Genomic DNA, 18,071 nt, shown 5'->3' with positions numbered 1-18,071 from the left:
GCCAACTGTCCTAGAGGAGACTGCCATTCCAGAAGTGGGCAATTCAGGCTGGAAATGGGCTCTCTGTTAGGTGTGGTTCAGGATGAGAATGAGAGTAGCCAAATTTAGGGTCCAGGCTATGTATTATCACAATCCAGCTCTAGGAAAATCTGGGAAAAACTCTATGGACTCAAGCTTTAATTAGGTCTGTTTTCTTCTTTTCTGAAAGCATCAAGGAAATCATACACCTTGGGAATTCTGGGGCAACTGTCAGCTAGTACTCCCCAGTAAAAGAGCTCTGTTGAGCAGAACAGCCACAGAGGTGTGCCTTTTGGTCTTCTGTGCACAAAGGAAGAGCCTCTGTATTTTGGGGCAGAGAGGGCCAAGTGAAGACAGAGGATGGAAAATTGCTGCCTCTACAAGAAAATAAATCAGAAGCAAATCTAAAGGTTGTCAGCAGTATTTAGTAAAGGAGTAAGACAAAATTTGTTAAAAAGAAAACAATTTGTTTTTTGAAAGGGAAAAGCAGATAAATTCTTTGAACTAGCTAACCCCATTAATAACAGAAGTGAACAGATATATCAGAATAATCTAGTCACACAGCTCCAGGGCAAGCTGGGTACCATTTACTGAAACACCTGACAGTATTTTTATTGGTATTTAATAAAATTGGCTAGATTACATTTAGGGCAAATATATCCAAATATATCCATTTAGCTTATACCTTCAGCTCCAGCGGAAACACACCCTTTTGAGAGTCCATCTGCTCTATAATGTCTACAATATAAACTGTGTTAGGAAAAGGCTGCATTACTGAGCCTGTTTTACATAAAGACTAAAATATTTCTAGCTGTTTCCTAATAAATTTTTGATGTCAGCAACACAGGAAGACGTGACTGCCTAGGAATTAAACCTCCAACTCTCAAATTTCAATACAATGTGTTAATCACAACATTAGTCTTCATCTGAATGTTAATTTGACAAGCATTTAAACCAGACAGCTAATCTCTGAGGTGAGATATTTTATTTAAAAAAATAGCCATACTGAACATTCAGCCTACATTTTGCCTCATACTGCTATTGATACCAGCTCCTGAAAATAGTCAAGATATTGGCAGATAGTTGTAGAACAGGATTGGTAAAAAATTAAGAGTCAAGTCTCAAATTTTCAGCATATGGAGACAAGTAAAACATTTTGCAAGATGTAATATTTGAAGATAAAAAGCTGGATTCTTCAGAACTTCATGCCTTATATAGTCTGTGTCTGTGTATTTATAGATACAAAATTTTATGCACTTGTGACTGAAACAGAACTTTTTGTTTTAATTGCATTTTTGAATTTAGTTTTAAGCCTAAGATTCAGACCCCTCAACTCATATTTTTCATATTAACAAACATCTCATGAACACGAATATTGCTGTTTACACAGCCTAATCCCACACAATACCATCATGACTTCCTGAAACAAGTTATTTTTATGTCTCTATGACATATTTAAATGTACTTTTACCTCTGCTGTGATGAAGAGATTGTTTGTTAATACACATCTAGAGCTGATATAGTGTTTTACAGCTATATATGACTTACTAAAAATGAAATAAAAAATGCACAGTTACACTCATTTACAAAGCAGCAGTTAATATTAATAATCACTGAAACAGAAATACTGTCTCATTTTATGTTTGTAATTAAATGAAAGTATTTTTGGTTGGAAATAGAAGAATACTGTTACAGATTCACTCTGCAGTGAGGTTTAATATCTCCATCATTGCCCTGTTTGCAGTGTGGTTAGAAATGTGCTTGTAAATTACGCCCATTCCACACACACACAAGTACCACAATCTCCCAATAACCAGGGGTGAAGACATCAAATAATGGATACCACCAGTGCCCTCAGTGCATTGATAACTGAGAGAACAAAGTGTCACTCCTTCTAACTCCTGTCATTCTTATGTGAGAAAATTCCAGTGCACTAATACAAGTGTGCTGGAAGCCTGTGGACAATTCAGAATTCAAGTGGTCCTCTGGTCTACTGCTCTGTTGCACTTCTCAGTCCTAAAGCCACAAAGATGCCATTATAGTCCCAAGGGTGCTTTGTTATGTTTGCTTAGGTTGTGATCACGGCACAAGCAGAAACTGCTCTTTTGAGACTGCCAAATTTGTGATCTTTTTCTAGTCCCTTCCTCATACCTCCCAAACCCCGGATGGTTAGACACTGCAAGTATCTTCTGTTCTGTCTAAAGTACTTCCAATACTTCATAAGCTCTCAAGCAAACTCTCTACTTCACAATGGAGTCGGGGGCTCACTTCACTAGCATGTGAGCAGAGATCAGGAAAGAATAAAGTTTTCACACAATATTCAAACATTGTTATTTAAAGAAAGCTACTCACACGAGGAACACTAGACTGCTTACATCCCTACGGACTCTGTGTCAACAAAAATACCAGTACCTTTTTCTCTCTATTCCCAAAACAGCACTGAGAGTAAACCTGCAAAACTCGGTAGATTCCAGCAAAAAATTCAGTTCTACCAGACTAATGCCAAATATGATCTTTCAGATCTCATTTCTCTAAAAAAGGGATGCATTACGTTGGACTGGAGTAGGCACAAACATAAGACATTTAGTCAAAACATCCAAAAAGCTCCTGCACAAGAAAATTGATACTCTAGTAGAGAAAGCTGAGGATTATGTAATGCACACAACTGTATAAGTAGTCTGTTTTCTGCAGTGAGAGGAATGAAACAGAGTAGCTACTGATCTAAATACAAACTTTTGTCCAAGACAAGCATAAATTCTTATTTTTCCACTCTTGAGCAACTTCCATGGGATACACACATGCATACCCTGAATATCTTTCATGTGCTGATTTCCTTCTCAGTCTAAGTTAGAAATATTCATCTCCTGCACCATGTGGCCTATGAAATGTGTTCAAAAGCACTAAGGTTTTATCTACAAAATACTGTGTTCCTCCTTCCTGAAAAACGTTTTGTTATTCAGATGCTCTCTATGGCTTTTTATAGCTTAAGTCTCAAATGCTTTCTAAGTTCTCCTGCTAAATAACTGTACTGAGCCTGGCTAGGACAGAATTAACTTCCTTCCCAGCAGCTCATATGGTCTTTTAGTTACCTGCCCAAAACAGTGCTGACAGCACACTAAGGTTCCACCTATTGCTGAGCAGTGCTTGGCCAGCACCCAGGCCTCCTCTTTCTCACTCCCACCACAGTGAAGAGTGTGGGGTGCAACACATTGGTAGAGGATACAACTGGTGATCTGAACTAAGCAAGGAGATATTCCATGCCATGTAACACCACATTCAGTCACGATAAGGAATAACAGGGGCCTTAGGGATGTTAGCTGTCATTTCCTTGGAACTGGCTGTTCACAGTCCTCTTGCAGGATGCGGACAGTAACAGCCTTTGCCCCACTTGTTTTCTTTCCTTCCTCTCATCTTTCATCTATCCTTCCTTTATAAACTTTAAAACTTTTTTTTAACCTCAACCCCCAAATTTTCTTAGTTTTTCTCTTCCCTCATCTCATAGGGGCTTAGGGTGAGTGAGTGAGTGAGTGAGTGAGTGAGTGAGTGAGTGAGTGATTTGTGGTGCTTAGCTGCCCACTGAGCTCAATCCACAAAAACAACACAATAAACAAAAGGAATGATTTCCCACCTTTCTGTTGTGCTGTCTGGTGATGTATGAGTAGGTACTGGGTGTTTATGCACACTTGTGACTAAGCCTGTATTTGTGTTACAAGCAGATATAGGCTGTCCCATTTCTCCATGGCCAGATGCAGATGGGCATGGTATGACATGACCAACATCTCTGAGGGATGGAAAGAATGCAGGAGTGGGCTGGGTGCCAGATGAAGTACTTACCTAGGCAGCATCCAGCTCAGTTTCTAGTTTGTCTGTAGGTCAGTTAACATAATCAGAATAATTTTGTGAAACACTATACATTGATTATGTTGTCAACATAAATGCTGTCAATGGACTTGCCTCAAACTAAACACAAAAATTCTACCAAAACACAGCCATTAAATGCACATGCTTCTCACCCAGGGGAGAGGATGTGTGAAAAGATTGTGACAGATGCTAGGGACGTTGTTGCAGGAAGATGTTGCATTTCTATGGTAATAAATACTTTACAAGAAGCCATACAGATTTATGGCATAATCTCAGACATATATTTATATCAAGTTATTAAATATTTTTAAGACTGGGAATATACTAGATACAAATGATATTTTTGTATTTTTGGGTGTCATCCCACTAAACACTTGTTGCTTTTAATGCAATTCATAGAAAGGTACCATTTGTATTAATTGAATATTCTTAATGTCCTTTCACTGAGCCCTAAAATGCTGTATTACATCAAAAACAAAAAACCACTTTGCATTAAGTTTTCATACATAAATTTTATGGGTAAAATAGAAATCAAATGTAGAGTCCAAGTCAGAAGTCATTGCAAGCAATTTTCCCTACTGATTTGAAGGGGATTTGAACCTGTGGCTTTTGACTCCTAAAATAAACACTGCACTAGTGTCACATATGAAAAATATTATGAATAGTGAAGAACTAGTTTAAGCTACTTGGAGCACATTGAGAATCTCCTAAAGGGGTTTAAAGATTACTGTACATCTGAAGTAAAGCTCTATCCTGCATACCTCTGAAATATTGTAAAAAGATGGCTTAAAGAATGTGGTTTTTAACAGGGATATTTATTGATCCTAACAAAATATTTATTTTCTGTCAGTGGTCTGAAAAAATTTGCCACAATGAAGAGAAGAAGCCTTAAAGATAGGAATCCTGACTTCTTATGGTTCCTAAGCATATGCTAGTTTTATTTACAGAACATACACCCCTGTGTTACTTTAGGGAAGCTGGGCATACAATTCCACTCAATATTTATTTCCTCTAACTTTATTTTAAAAATAAATATGAGCCATTCAATTAAGTCTGATTTTCTTCTTTCTGAAAGAATTCTGGAACGCTGATCTTGGACCATTCTGCACCTTAGCTGGTTTGTTTTTATTAATGGTTAAAACAACACATCTTTTCTAGGTTTATTTTTAAATACCATAAAAATATAAATGGAGAAGGACTTAATACAGAACAAACAAGGAACAGTATTTTTACAGAGAACTTCATGGCTAAGCAGATGTCTAACCTACTTTGGGACCAACATGTTATGCAAATACAGTACACAGCTCTCCCTTGTATCCCAGGGCTATCTTTTGCAGACCAGCTGTTGCTTTACTTTCCACATATTTTTGAATACTACTCATTGAAAAAGAAGATAAAAGACCATTTAAAACTTAAGTAGTCAGGTATTTTACAAGGGACCCTATCATGCCTTTATAAAGTGCTGACAAATCACACTAGTTGTGTTGTACTTTGAAAATGTCTCACCTGATTAATGTCATCCTGCTGTCTTTCTGTTATAGATGTCTCTGTTCTGCTTTTTCTGAAATAGCAATCTGAATTCTGGAGAATTTCAGGTAATTGCACAAAGAACTCTCTGCCAGGACTGTGTGCAATTAAACTTCCAAAAGTTACAGCAAAGACTGACTGAAGAACCTTTACTCTGATACGTATGAAGTAAAAAAAGGCCAATCATGTAATCTGAGTTGCACTCAAAATATTAATTTTCTCCTGAAGTTCAACAGATTATTTAGATTAAAACATCCTTCTCAATTTTATATTGTAAAGAGCAATTTACAAAAATCATTACTAGTTTCAAATGTTAAAAAAATTAAAAATACTTAATAGTAGTCTGAATTACTCTGGTTTTTATTACCTCATTTGCTAATATACAGTAGTTTGATTTTCTTTTAATCAGCTAGACTGAATAAGCTGGTGTTGAATATGACTTACTTTATCTCAAATGTTTCCATTTAGTTTATGGAAGATAAAATCAAGAGATGGCTTGATTACTGTCTGGAAGTGCCACCTCAGCTTTACTTTTACTAAGCTGTGCCCCCAGCCATCCATGATAAAACATGTGTGCCAAGAACTCTTTCATTCTTTTAGGCTTTCTCTATACAACTTTCAAGATTTCTGCATCCTTCTTGATGTGCAATTGCCAGAATCAAGTTCAGAATGAGTGATGATCACAGCATTAAAAACCACTGAATCAATGTAATTCAACAACTGCTTGATATTCCCCTTGTCCATTCATCTAAGACTACCTTCATTCTTTTGTGTCCCCTTGACACTGGCAGCTGATTATACCATGACCCTTCAAAACTCCTTTAGAAGTCTGTGCTTTGTGAGGGAAGAATGAGGCACTCTGTAAACAGAACCTACGAATAGTTTCTACATAGTGGTTTCTCTTTTGCTATCTATCCTATTCTTCTATTTCATTATCTTAGATCTTAGCTCTGCAATATGCACATGGAAGTGTATAAGACTTCTGTTTGAACTAGTCTGATGTCAGGGAGCTTAATTACATTTATATGGAATATATCAATTTTAGAATTACTCCCTTGTGATATTTTCTGCTGTATCCCTCATGAACAACTGAACACGGCAGACTTATTTCTGCAGTTTTAAGTGTGGAAGGAGTTGGTAGGACATGAATGCATAGCCTTTCCCATTTTCATTGTTTTGCTTCCACCTCCTTTATGATGCTTTTTAAATTCATAATTAAGCTGACTCTAACATTTGAATCAAATGTCTGTTGTAGAGAAATCATGATTATATTATTGTGAGAAAAGTGCCACATTATGTCTCCATTTCTCTTTACTAAAGCACTGGTCATTACTCAAGGGTCTGTGTCATCTTGTTAAACTAATTTTTTCATGAGTTTCTCCTCTCCCTGCTTGCTGTTCTTTTTTCTGGCTGCACTGAACACAGAACTAACAAACTTCTGGTAGCAGCACTTTACACCAGCTGAAGCTGGCACTTAGAAACAGTGAGATCATGGCTTGAACTGCAGTGCAGTGGATACTGAACAGGTGTTTTTATGAAAGAGCACCTAGGATATAGGCCTGGAAAACATACACAGAGACCTTCCAGTCTTCTGTCTTGCAATTTCAAAAACAAAGGTTTTGAAATTGTACCAGGAATTTCATTGACATAAGATTAAAAATAATCTAGCCATTTCTCTGGGATTAGGTGACTGCACTCAGTAAACTTTTAGTCTTGATGAGTCTTTACACAGCACAATTCTGGAAATGATTAAAAGTAAAAAATTGTGCAAATTTGCAGATTTAAATTTAGCACTTCTGCCATAAGTATAACGGATTCAAATTGTAGGCCCTTAAATTAGCAGGAGTGCCTGCTAGTGCCTTCAGTGAAAACAGAGGCAGATATAGACCAAGGTATTTTCTAGGTGAATAATGATACAGCTTTATTTAAATGTGTGCAATATTTCAACATTTTCAGTGTTAAAAAAATGAATTGCCTTTTGATTTAATATTGCAGAGACTGAAGAATGCATCTCAAGTAGTATTTAAAAATTGTTTTCCTTTCTACATCTTAAGGACAAAAAAAAATACTCAAAACATTTTTAATAGTGGCAAAAAATCTAGCACTAGAAAGCTGACCTGACTTTTTGGCTAATTTCCATATAAAAAAGTTTTCTTACATATAAGATACTTCATTTGGTTAAAGGATGAAACATATCTTAGTGGATACCATGTACAACAGAGTAGGAGCTATGCTAGTCAGAACCCATTTAAACAGTTTTTCTAGTAAAAAGTGATCTTTGCTAGCTCAATGAACTATTTTACATGCTATAATCTATGCTAAGCAAGGTTTGTCTTGCAGAGCAGACAGTGACCTGAATTCCAAGGAAAATATTTAGTTTCATACCAGAACTTGAACTCCAGATTCTTCTCAACAATCCTTCTGTGATTTCTTTTCAGCATACACAGGTTTCTTCTTATTCCGAAATTTATCTTCTACTTAGATTTTGGTCAGTTCCTTGTGTTTGTGAAACAAGAAGTAACATGCACAGAAAAGAAAAAAAGACAATGAAACAACACACCGCTGAATATGAAGCCTTGCTAACTCAGAAGTGTTGCAGAGAAAAGCACAAGCATGAGATCCAAAAAACAAACTACTGTAAGCATTTGCTTGCATAGACAGCAACTCCAGCCCTACCCCCCTTTCCCCCCTCAAATGAAAGTATTTAGCACCTACTTGCTTACAGGAATACAGCTCTGAAGAAGACTCTTACTAAGTCCAGTAATGTCTGGTGCAGGTAATTGCAATGCAGTTCACTCCAGCAGGAACATCCTAACTATGAAGGTACTGCAAAGATCTGATCTACTGCCTTTCCTCTAGAGAAGGAATACAGCCTAAACATCTCTTCCTGCACCTGTGCATGCTCTGAACAAATAAAAGCACAAGTCGTAGAAGAGATTTTTTTCAAAGGTTATTTCCTGTGTTAGTACCACTCAAAAAAGCTCTGGAGTTCCTGGTCATATTACACTGATTAATTTTGGTACATAGGACAAGAGCAGCAACTGCAGAGTCAGCAGTTGGATTTCCATGCCCTGTTTAACTTAAATGGAATCACTGCTTTCCTTGTATTTGGTATAGGTCCAGAGACTGAGGCCTGCAGAGCTGGTGACTTCCAAGGGAATGTTGCTCACAGTACCATGATAAAATAAACAACAATGGAGCATCAGGTTTTCTAGTCACTATTTAAAACCTGTGCAGCCCACAAAATACTTCAAAAAAAAGTGGTCAGAAAGAAGTGACTATAGCTTAGCAGTTCAATTAGCTTGTGAGATGCAATGTAACACTTCATGCAACACCACTGTCCAGTATCTGAAAAAATGGTCACGGTGATTAATGCCAGTGTTCTACTACCCTTACAGCAACACCACACGGAGTTGTCAGATCTACTCTAACCTACAAAGGGCTCCTGCAAAACAAACTTCTGAGGCTTCACTCGATACAGGATGCTCAGCAATGTTTATGCTTTTCTTACTGCCAAGAAAGTACAGGAATCAACACTTAACTGTCAATTGCAACTTTCAAGGAATGTGAGTGTTTATTGCTGTGAACAATATAAATTTCACCTACTCCAATAAGCACAATCAATAACATCACACTCACTGATGCATAAGAGAAGGCTCTGCATTGTCCAGGTTCAAGGACTGTGGGCTTCTTTCTATTGTCCTAAACTTACACTAGTTCTTCCCTAAACTCTGCCTTTCTTCAGGCAAATTCCACATTCAGAACTCATCCACAGGATCAGAACTCATCCACAGGATCCCTATCACAGCTTCCTTAAAAACGCTTTCTTTAATAAAGTATTTTTAATGAATCTTGTTTGTTTTAAAGACAAGAAAAGTTGCAAGATGGTTCTACTAGCAGCAAGATGTGTCTGAGTTGGAAGGTGACTAAAACCATATTCTAGTCAGGGTTCTGTTCAGGGTAAAACCTAATGGTGTTACCATGGCACTGAGCCACAGCTAATATAATCTGTCTTTATATTACACTCAACATAAGCAGGTATCTTCTCAGTTTCTTCAAGCTCGGGCAGCAGGAACTTACATATGTTTAAAAATTACACAGATGCACCTCAATGCATAATTCCTTTAAGAAATAAAACAGCACCTTTGTACTTCCAAGCAGCATACCCAAGCATGTTATGGAAAAATATACCTGAATGACTAATGCCTCTCCCAGAACTCAATTTGTCCATTATGTTCCTTTGTTTAAATACTCAACTTTTAGACAAAACCAATCTCTTATATATATCCATGAGGCCAAACTCAACAGAATTCCATACCTAAATGGGCCCACTGAGATCATTATAACTTCAATAAAAATTACAGATTTCAAAAGAATTGCAGAGAAAAAAAATTTGCGCCTTTGCACATATGTGAACTGCAGCACTGGTTTTAATACTCTATTTACTACCAAACAAATGAAAGACAGTTATGCCCCTTTTTAGTATTTTACTCCTTAGTGTTTGATACCACACACAGTTATACCCACTCATTCCTCCAGTATTTCAGTGCTCCCCAAATACTAATAAAAGAATCTTCTTCACAACCTATTCAACAAGACAAGTCTGTAAGCCATAATTTACAGATACAGAAAAGGGAGACATAGAAGTCTAGGTCCAAACTGTTTCAGTACTCTTTATTTCCATACACCTGATGTTCAAAGCTTCAACTTTTCAGGACACTTGGGACTGAGTAAATAGCTCTGTTTCACACAATTTTGATTGTATTGGTGATGTTGAAACAAGGGCAAATTTGGCTGCATGTGTCTCACAGCTGTTAAAAATGAAAGGCCATCTGTGAACCCACGACCTATATTACCTACCCACCAAAAAATAGTAATTTAGTATCCAAGAGAGGCCGATACTGGTCCTCCAAGGCAGTATTCAACTTCCCCGAGCTGACCATCCTTTGTCTTCCTGCAACATTCCTCTTGTGCCCATTCTACACTAGCCTGCAGGTGATAAGGGGGTGCTGGGGAAAAAACCTTTTAAGAACAGAAGTGAGAAGCACTATAATGGATAAATTACAGTCACACCAACAACCTACTAAAATAAGAAATGTCCTAACATTTTGGCCCTTTAGCTATATTAGAACAGTTTAATTTTTATACTTAATCATTCCCAAAATACAGGAATTCTCCTGCTGAGTTACTACGGCTCCATGCAGTCTAAGCTGTCAGCAGTTTGACTTCTGCACCTGTCAAACAGACTTCACCTTTGTGAATCAACAGAATCAATACCAAGCCAGAAAGCACTGAAGTGAAGAGAGGTTCTTTGCTTGTTCTGTCTGCTGTTCAAGAAGGAACAAAGAAAGGGAAAGTTCTACTCAATGACTTGGCTGCAGATACTGTCTTTGGAAAATGTCATGGGCAAACCCCCACCAACCTCATCTAAGAACATTTATAAACATAGACTATTTTTTTCAAAGGCTTATACTTAGATCAAACACTTCAATTTTCACAAGAACAGGAAAAAAATACATTTATAATACAAGGACAATAACTAAATCAAATTTGAGGTCCTGGCATAATGAAAAGGTTACCAAAAAAACCATTTTTACACTCAGCAAAATGACAACTACTCCCTAATCCTGTTCTTGGAATTATTTAATAACTGACAATTTTATAAGCAATTTGAGGCAAGGTCTATGGTGACTTAACTAAAGTAAGTACAAGCAGTACTTGTGGTTACTCTGTCTACAGGCATATTCAGTACTGGCATAAAGACAAGTGGATAAATTGAAGCTACAGTTACAGCAGTTTCCATCAGCTAAAGCTAAAGTTTCAAACTATTTGTATTTTTATGGATTTCTCCTTTGATTCATGAGAGTCGAGACACTTCCATTGAAAACATCCAGTAAAAATTACATGGTAAGGAGCTATCATCCCTTGTGAGAAATTTCAGTCACCATATTACCTGTCAGTGTTCTCTCATATTACCCACCCACTCCAAGAGATGGAAACTGTAAATCCAAAAGTCCAATGTTTGGCAGATGTTTGCAAGTGTTCTTTATTTATCAGATATGCTTGAGAAATCTAGGTGTAAAACAGCTGGATGGGAGGAGTGGGGAGGGTTCTCTTCTGCCAAGAAAGAAGTCAGATGCAGAGTTTGTATCTCATAGTCCAGAACCACAAAACACCAAACTTGCTCCAGCAGCTCTGGTCCATGTGACCCAAACACTGCTAGTGCATCAGCCTAGCAAGAAAGGTATACAAGAGATTACCCTCAGTAAATATTAGAAAACTTTTCTTCATGTATGCTGTTCTATTTATGCTATTCTCTCAATGTTACACACATATTAGCAAAGACTTCCGGTGCCAGAATGAAACTTCTTAGACTTGATCACCAAGTCAGATGTGGAAATGAGGGTTCACAGATCTCCTGGATATCAAAAATAATAAACTTAACTGCAGATACTGTCTCTAGTGTGTGGTGACACTCCAGCTAAGGCCTCCAGTGTTCTGGTGGGAATGATCTCTTTTCTTTCTGCCCAGGACAGAGCACTACCTCAGAATTTCTAACCATACTAATATCCCCTTTTTTATATAGGTGATAACCACACTTTTCATCAAATGAGCTATTTCATTGCCATAACTGAAATAAACTTACAGCAACTGTTCGAAATTTGGCTTAAACCTATGGTTAGATGAACAGCAGAGCCGATCTAACCAACCAGCTGTACCAAAAAGAAGGGAAGAAACACTCTGGAGCTTGTTGATCCATCTCTAAGTCCATTTAATACTCTAGAGCAGCAGAAAACTTTTCCCCAGTTTTCTTTAGTTAAACCTAATTTATGTGAGGGTTTAATGACTGCCAGAGCTCAGAGTGAATAAGTCTGAGCAGCAGCACTTCCCTTGTTCTAAACAGTGGCTGTAGATGTCTCCTGGAACTGCAGCCCTAGTTCATTGTTTGCTGCTACTGCTCAAAACCTGAAGAAGGGCTTGTATGCCCAACAGTTTGCGTGGTTTTCCCTATTGTACTAGTGGATGTACCTAAAGCTGTTACACCTGGAAAAGCCAGATGTTAAAGTAAGGCTCCTCTGTTACAAGTCTCACTGGTTTCACACAGCTTCACAATAAATAAACTGAAAGAGCTTCTCTGCTATTAATGGTAATTTTGAATTGGACATTAATCCCATGTAAATTTACATTTTAAATTTTCAGCAATTAATACACAAGAGTTACACATCAATAGTAGATTTTAAACACTAGCCTGTGTAAGGCACCAACTGTCACTGTGTACATCATTTCAAGTAAATCTATTTGCATTCTTTGATCACTATCCACACAAAAAAAAACTCCACTTGTACTTTTAGTAAACATGTATTTGGGATGAAAGCATTAAAATTTACTTTATCTATGATATATCAAAAGAGTTAAGATGGAAAGCTGAAAAATATTGGTTTGATTAAGCAGCTCTTCAAAATCACTTTGTATGCAGGGAAATTCTACAGCCAGAATCAACCAAGAATACTTACTCAAAATATCATTTATATCATATAAAGGATCTTTTGTCTCTGCTGCTAGTACTGATGATTCTTCAAAAAAGTAAACAACAATTTTATAAAACCATGAAAGAAAGAAACATCTTTAACTTCATTCAATACACATATTGGCTATTTAAGAGATGATCTTTCATCTGAAAGAAGAACTGTGTTTTCATTATGAAATTAATCAAGAGTCTGGTTTCTTACATATTCCATTCTTCTTCTTAAGGAAGGAAATAAATATAATTACATTTGCTTTAATCGGTGTTGACACTTCTCTAAGAATCACTCAAGACTTTTATCTCGAGATCTACTACTTTTTTTGTGGCATAGAGAATTTCTCTCTCTCTGTCTGATCCGATTAGTAGTAACCAGCACTGAAATCTATCTCCAGAATACTTAAAATGTGGATTCCCTTACTTTAAGGTACTTTGTTTATACACAAAGACTTTAATAGATGTAACACAATACAAAAAGTCAGACTGAATTACAAGGGGTTCCCCAAGAGCTTGTGTTTCAAAAACTAAGCTGCAAAAACAGATGAGCAAAACAAGTGTGTAGGGTGGAGTTTGAAAGATGGGAATAACCAACTGGATGTGAGCGATTTTACAGCAATTACGAACTAGGGCTCTCCCTGCTGCTATCAGATTGTACTCACAGATTCAGCTGACAGAAAGTAATTCTGTAACACTGCCATCAATATCATGCATGTAATGAGAATCATAGCCATGAATCAGGAAAATATCACTGCTCACCATTTAGGTCTCACTGCTATTCATTGCTACATCTCCACTGGTACGTTGTGTGTGGGAAGGGTTCTGTCTGGTAAGAATTGCCATGAAACACAAAGTGGTTTTCCTCCTTGTGGAAGAACCTATGCTGAAGCTGAGCAAAGAAGCCACCAAAGGCATCCCCTGTTTGCAGTGTGGATATCTGCTCTCCAGCACTCATTGCTCCATCTCCACCTGTGCCCTCTCTAAAACAATGAGCACCAACTCCAGCGCCAGTGAAGACCTGGTGTGGGAAGGCAGTTCTTGAACCACTACAGACTGCAGCAACTTGAAGCTCTCTGTGATGCACCAGTCACTGACATGACAGTATCTCAAGGAAGTGAAGACCCTTCCAATAACTGTTATTCTCATCTTTGAGTTCTTCTGAGAAAGTTTACTTGTGTTTTCCTGGTTAGATCTTTCATGAAAATAGAAGTATTATGGCAAATCAGCAGGCTACTTTCTTAATTCCTTTCAAATCTCAAAACATACATAAACCAATGGCAAACAAAATTATTCTGTTACAGGAAAGAAATTACCAATGCACAGCAGTAAATGAACAGTTTGGTTAGCTGTTAGGAAAGCTACTGACATATGCATGGATTTCACTATTAATAATTGAATAAATGGTTTCAGTTTTAGGTAACCAGTCAAAATTACTTGTTTCACAAGTAAGAACTAATAGTGACAGCTATTAAGACCATAGTGCTCAAGCAACACTACATATCCTTTATTCCAGAAGGGGCCCACACTTGACAGTGAATAATTTTTGGTTTATAAGCAATAATCCAGATATGGACAGCAACACTTATTTCCCATGGACACACATTGAGACAGACACTGTCTTGTCACAGCCTGATGGAACTGGCTGCCAGTGCTACACCTGCTCTGCTCATTACAGGCTTCAGTCTCAAAGCCTGTCAAGCTGTTACTTTTCACGGCACTATATCTACTGGAAAAGTTTCAAGACAAAACCACAATAATCTTGAAAATAAGCTTCATTGTAAAGAAATGTTTAAGGCACTACCCACCATCACTCAAAAGAGATAGCTACAACACTGATACAAAATAAACTTTGTTACTTAATCTTTCAAGTATTTAGTGTAAAAATAGAAATAAAACTTTTTGCAATAAATATTTTTTAACTGAGGATTTGGGGGACCAAATAACCACAAGCTAAGGTGTACTTGGCACAAAGTTTTCAATAGTTGTAGAAAGGATTACCATTTTCAACACCAGCAGTATGTCTTTCTATGGAAATGATCAAAACTTTGCCTGAGACTATTGTACTTGTTTAAAAAGGGTCTTTACAGCCAAAACTGCAAAAAGGAACTAATCTTTTGGGTTGGTTTTTTTTCCTCACTGGGATGTTCTAATTCAGATAGCTGGAAGAACATATGAAGATGCTGTTGGCACCAGTCTTTCAAAGTACAGAAAGATTATAACTTGATATATTTTTCTAAAAAAGGTAGTGTAAATTTATATATATACACACATATCAATAGGTCATGATAAGAACAATTCCTATGTATCCCCAACTTGGCAAAAATCAAGATACAAAGTTCAGACAGTTCACTTTATCTGCACTGCCCTCCACTTTTCTCTAAGTTCTTCTGTGCATCCCACAGTAACTTGCTTATCAGTCTAAAAATGGAGCTGCACAGGAGCAACTTTAAACCAACACATTTTTATCTTACTTTATTTTGCATATTCTGCAGGCTTAGAAGTGAAACCTAGAATTTTTCATTTCCACTTTAAATCCTAGAGTGTTCATAGAGCAGGGAAAACCACCTAGAGCAGAATGGTAAGTCCACTTTCAGTATTATCTCCTTTACTACTTTCAGCTGAGGTCTGGGCACATAGAATGTCACACACTGTATGTTTTTAGCTTCTTTTTAAGGAAATTGAATAAATATGGATGAATGCTATTTGATTGTTGAATGAAATGCACAACTAAAACAGCATTTTTCCTGTTTGTTAACTTGACCACCCAGCATACCTAAGAGATTCTCTATTACAGTGCTTTCACTGTCATGTGCAGTCTTGGTTAACACTTCAGAATTTCTGATAGGCAGATGTTAAAATCCATGCAATGAACCCTGAAGTAATACAATTTTCCCACACTTTCCTGCTCTAATCCTCTAATTAATACTATGAGAAGCCAGTGCATAGTTCTAGACAAAAATGACAACATGTCCTTTTGCCCCAGCAGTGACAAACACCCAAAGCAATCCTTTCTGTTCCCACCTGGAGAATGGTGAGAGGTACAAAACACAGGCAGCGTGATAAGGGATACCTGATGCCACAGGAAACAGAATCGTTTACTAGCAGGACATACAAAGACCTCCATATACTTTATACTGTAAATCCAGGGAGTTGGATGTGGGAAGCACTACCTCCACACTAAAAACAGTGACTTTGCTTCTTCACAATGGCAGGTATGCCGAGAAAAAAAAGAAAAATTAATCTTGTAAAATTCATAGTTCTGCCTCTGTACAGGAAGAGAAGAATGCGTTCCAAAACCGTGGAGGATGAAAAATCTACTTTGGAAGCAAGCTGCAGTTGAAAGGACAACTATATACAGGATCCAGACTCTATCCCATTTTAAACACCAACAGGCAAGAGGACCAGAAACAGAAGTCTATCTAGGTACAACTCCAACATGTTTATTAAATCAGCTGTCTTGGCTTTTAAAAATACATATTTACGTATTTTTTACTTCAACACAGACTATTTTTGCTTAAAAAAACTAAGCAAAACAAAACCCAGATTAAAATCATCTGGGATCTGTCTCTGGCTTCAGGGTATGGACATAGTGTGATGCTACTTTTAGGTACTTTTGTTTAAATTTTATTTTAAATTAATACACTTTGAATAACACAATTACTTAATTCTTACCATTTACACCCCCCTTTTAACTATTTGGCTAAAATTATGGGTAACAAGTTGCTAACTGAAAGAGGCTACCACTTAACCACTGAGCCAGAAAAACTGCAATTGAATGGTGCAAAACTTTCAGAGTTCACAAACCAGCCGCAGGAAGCTGCTGGCTTTCTGAGCATTGTCTGTACTTCTGACATCCCATTGAGCGTCAGAAACTGACACCAACCTCTCACTATCTACGGTACCAACTATGCTCCCTCACAGTTGTGTATGTGAGATGATTCACTTGCTTTTATTTCAGGGAACTGATGATTCATTCAATCGTCTCCAGATCATATTAATCTACTAAATATGCACATAAAGGAAGCAAAAATCAAGTTCTTAAACTTTTTTATGCTCACATGTTTATTTTTTTTCTTTGAGAGAGAATAGAAGCAATTAAACATGGGAGACGAACCAGGACAGGTTACGTTTCTGCTCAAAGGCAAGGTTTGGGGAACACACCCAACCCACGTGTAAACCGAGCAGCCGTATTCCAGCGGCGGACTGCGAGGGGAGGGGAGCTCCCGTCCCCTCCCGGCCGCTCCGGCCCGGGGCTGCTCCCTCTGCTCCGGTACCTGGAGCGGGCAAGGCGCGGCGGACCGGTGCGTTCCCCCCTCCGCCACACCGAGGGCTTGTGCCTCTCCTCCTCCGGTGACATCTTACATAATAAGCCGAGCTAATCACGCCGGAAGCGAGCCAAACCGCCACGGAGCATCAGTGGGGATAACTACCCGCCGGAGGAGATGCTCGGACCGGCACCCGCTCCTCGCTCACTGTCCGCCCTGGCGCCTTGCTAGAAAAATCCTTGCCTGGGCGGCAGCGGCTCCCGCAGCAGGCGCCAGACGCGGAGCTCTCGCTCGTCCCCCGCCGCGCTGCGCGCCGTCTCCCCAGGAAGCCGCCAGCATCGCGAACGGCTTCAGCCTCTGCCGAGCGCGTTCCGCGCTCCCAGCCCCGCCGGCTCCAGCCCCGCCGCCCCGCCCGGCCGCCGCCGGCTCCCTCCTCAGCGCCGAATTGGAGGAGAAAGTTACTCGGCGGCGGCGCGGCGTCCGCCGCCGCCGCAGTTCAAGAGCAATGTCACGTTCAACAACTTGTTATGACACATGATCCCCCCCGCACGCATCCGCACCTCGCCGCCGCCTGCCCGGCGGCCCCCGGCGGGCCCCTTACCTTCCCCTGCAGAGGCCACGGGCACCCGCGGGCGTGTGCGGGAGTGGGTGCGTGTGGCAGCGCGGGCGGCGCCGGCTGGGCGGGCAGGCGGGCGGGGGAGGGGAGGGCGGCGGAGCGGCGGGAACGCGCCTCGCCGGACTTGTCAGCGGGCGGGGGCGGCTGCGGGGCGGCGCGGGGAGCGGCGCGGAGGGGAGCGCGGGGGGCGGAGGAGTTCCCGGGGCTTGTTTACGCATTGCCGCCCGCCCGGTGCAGGCGCTGCACTCTCTGATTGGACACAAAC

The 18,071-nt window shown here is 39.2% G+C and overlaps 1 protein-coding gene across 1 annotated transcript in view; it reads right to left on the bottom strand.

The window, feature by feature from the left end:
• The window catches only part of PCGF5 (polycomb group ring finger 5), a 65,225-nt gene extending 47,358 nt beyond the window's left edge, over window positions 1–17,867 (bottom strand). The window contains exons 1-2 of the mRNA XM_059851603.1: window positions 17,792–17,867; window positions 7,792–7,902 (exon numbers count right to left, since the gene is read on the bottom strand). The gene's annotated coding sequence lies outside the window, so the exon portion shown is untranslated. The remainder of the gene's footprint in view (window positions 1–7,791; window positions 7,903–17,791) is intronic.
• Between the last annotated feature and the right edge of the window lie 204 nt (window positions 17,868–18,071).

The sequence above is a fragment of the Haemorhous mexicanus genome, chromosome 7 (genome assembly GCF_027477595.1).
Source record: "Haemorhous mexicanus isolate bHaeMex1 chromosome 7, bHaeMex1.pri, whole genome shotgun sequence".
Lineage (NCBI taxonomy): Eukaryota > Metazoa > Chordata > Aves > Passeriformes > Fringillidae > Haemorhous > Haemorhous mexicanus.
The sequence above is the reverse complement of the archived record's forward strand: the minus strand, read 5'-3'. Positions and strand labels throughout refer to the sequence as shown.